Source organism: Brachypodium distachyon, chromosome 5 (assembly GCF_000005505.3).
Source record: "Brachypodium distachyon strain Bd21 chromosome 5, Brachypodium_distachyon_v3.0, whole genome shotgun sequence".
Classification (NCBI taxonomy): Eukaryota; Viridiplantae; Streptophyta; class Magnoliopsida; order Poales; family Poaceae; genus Brachypodium; species Brachypodium distachyon.
In genome coordinates, this window is record NC_016135.3 from 28454123 (window position 1) to 28457421 (window position 3299).

The 3299-nt window shown below is 40.0% G+C and overlaps 1 long non-coding RNA gene across 1 annotated transcript; it reads left to right on the top strand.

Annotated features, from left to right (window-relative positions):
- The first annotated feature begins 1816 nt into the window (after positions 1–1816).
- LOC112269451 lies at positions 1817–2350 on the top strand. Its single transcript, XR_002961299.1, has 3 exons — positions 1817–1846; positions 1930–2103; positions 2314–2350. It is a non-coding gene; the product is annotated as an uncharacterized LOC112269451 (long non-coding RNA).
- The last annotated feature ends 949 nt before the right edge of the window (positions 2351–3299 follow it).

Below are 3299 nucleotides of genomic sequence, written 5' to 3' on the forward strand. Positions count from 1 at the left end.
GGCCCCACAAATTTTATGGGAAGTTTGACAGACGACGGTGAAGGTAACGGTCCGTATTTAGGTATAGATTTACTCTACATGCGCTAAAAAATATATATATTTAATCCTGTTATCTTCTTCGTGTGCTGCGTCGGTGCGTGCCAGAAATCGCCGCTCCACGACAATTGTTGTTACCATTCCCTTTTCATTTTGACAAACGACGACAAGCCCTTGTTGGAGGGACGCTACAGGTTGTTTGTACATGCATGCATGATTCTTCTTCTTCTTCACCTAGCAAGAAATCAGCCGATGAGCCATCAAGAAATCAGCCGATGAGCCATCGTCGTCCACATCTCGATCGATCGCATCCGATCCGATGGAACATGAAACAAGCAGGATATACTATATATGCATGATCAGACTTTTATTTTTGACAGAATGACAGATGAATCATATCCAGATTATATAGCTGAGATGTGATTTATCGCTATCTGTACATATATATCCGGCCACTTTGATATTTATCCCGTGAAAAAAAAAAGTGAGTAAATGTCGGCCGGAGAATACAATTACCGCCGGCAAGACCTCGTTTTTTTTGACTTTTAATGTTGCATGCATGTGTGTAATCTAGTCCATCGATCGATCCATCTCGTCTCTAAATTGATTTTGGACCCTAGTGTACACTCCGTATATCTTAGCTAGCCATGCATCCATCCATCATGCATGCGCATATCTTCTGGATGGATCAACTCGCCAGGATTTATTAATTGATTAATTATAGAGTAATAATTACATGATATGCACGTTTTGGTCGACAATGACAGAATTCATTCGATCTGGCTAATCCATGATTCCGGAGTTCCATAATCAAATCACGGCTGCAGATGATCCACAGAATATCAATGCATGCATGACTGGTTCTTTCTAGCAATTTTGAAAATAAGTAGCATCGTTTTCAAATTAATTGTCCTGGAAGAGAACAAAAAATTAATTAGCCCGGTCAGCAATGGATACGAGAGCATTCATCATTTAATTGAAAAATAATTTTTCTTGTAAGGTTGTTATTCGTGAAAAAATAAATGAACTTATATATACACTATAAAAGTATTTATATTTCTCATCATAAAATTCATGGATAGCATCGTTACCCAATCAACTACTAATAGTTAAAGTGAAGAATTTTTACTGCAAATTCTATAAGGCATCACTTTTTCCCGTCGGATCAAATTCTATAATATTTTCTTAAAGTGTGTTTATCTTATACTTGTGGACTTAAGAATAATATTTGCTCCCTCATTCGAAATATATAAGGCCATTACCGAATTTATATCAAACTTTGACCAATTATTAGAATAATAATATTTTATCCTATACTTTTAGAAGGAGGGAATGATGTATTTCTCATGATCCAAGATTTCCTAATGTCATGCTTTTTTTGCATGCATGTTATCGCCATTTATGAGAAGGAGCTTCTAGCGTAATGACTAGAGTCTCTAGTAGCACCCCTTTGGTACTGGGTTCGACTCCTCTTGGGAGCAAATTTCAGGCCGGATGTTTAAAAAATTCCCTCGTCCGTCGCATACCAAAGACCGGAACGAGATCCTCTGACGTACTAGTCAATACTGCAGAGGGACGTAAGTTAAATCGGTTCGTTCGTGGTCCATCGGCCGGCAGCACATCAGATCCCCTGGAAACGCACTGATGGGTTGGCCCAAAGCCCAGTCCAAGGACCAAGAGGGAAAAGGAGAGCGCTGTCTCAGAAAAAGGCGCCAGAGGACAGGGTGTTAGACAAGTACGGCGGGAGAGAAAGAGATTTCCTGCCAGGACCTGGAGGAGATCACGTGCTGATCTGCTTCGTCATTCCCAGGTAGATCTCAGTTGCCCGATTTTCTCCCTTTCTCGTTCTGTCTCCCACATGACGACAATCACCTGAATTCAAATTTGTGCCAGGACCTGGAGCTCAAGCGCTGCTCTACTTTGGTTTGATCAACTCCCCTATTTCTCATGGAAGTAAATGGTTGAATTTGATCAATTTCTCTATTTGTCCATGGAAGAAGAAACTATGAAAGAAACAGAGGTGGCAGAGGAGATTAACAGATCAAGCAATGATCCTAATTTAAATAGGTACTTTCCTTATCTCAAGTACTTTGGCATGAAATCGGTAATTTAAACAGGAAAAGGCTATATGATTTTTGTATCCTTACGTACTGCTAGTGTTTGCTTATTTCCACAACTTCTTTTTCAATACTATTGGTTCCAATATTTTCTCCACACTTGCACAACTCATAACTCCAACACTTACTCAATTTTTACACGACAGAGTTGTGCTGCCAGGTTTGGTACCTCATGTTGGCATGGAATTTACAAATTCTGATGAAGCTTGGGCATTTTGGCTGAGCTATAGTGGGCAGCAAGGCTTTGAGGTCAGAAAAAGGTATACAAACAAAAGAGCATCTGATGGGAAAGTTACATCATGCAAATTTGTTTGTGCAAATGAGGGTCATCGATCACAAGACAAAAGGGACCATTTAACAAAGTTGCCTCGAGCTGAAACTAGAACCGATTGCCAAGTGCACATGAGCGTTAATATGGACCGGAAAAAGGAAAATCTCAAAGTGACTAAGCTGATTTTGGAACACAATCACACACTGCACCTGCCAGAAACTTTACATTTAATGGTGTCATAGAGGAAAATTTCAGAGTTACAAGCTTTTGAAGTTGAAATGGCAGATGATGCAGGTATTGGGCCAAAAGCCTCACATGAGTTTGCAAGTCGCCAAGTTGGTGGAGGACTCAATCTTAGCTATACCCTCCGTGATCACAAGAATTATTTGCGGACCAAGCGCCAACGAGAAATGGCATATGGCCAAGCAGGTAGCATGCTTAAGTATTTTCAAGACAAGATTGCTGAAAACCCATCATTCCAATATGCATTGCAAATGGATTGTGAAGAACAAATAGCAAACATATTTTGGGCTGATGCTAAAATGATCATGGACTACGCACATTTTGGCGATGTGGTTAGTTTTGACATTACTTTTGGAACAAACAAAGAGAGTAGGCCCTTCGGTGTTTTTGTCGGATTCAATCACTTTAGAGAAACTGTAGTTTTTGGTGCTGCTCTCATGTATGATGAGACCTTTGCATCTTTCAAGTGGTTGTTTGAGGCCTTTCTAAATGCTCATAAAGGAAAGGTGCCTAAAACATTATATACAGATCAAGATGCCGCAATGGGAAAGGCAGTTGGAGAAGTGTTTGCAGAAGCATGGCATGGATTATGCACCTTTCACATTATGCAAAATGCTGTCAAGCATCTACAT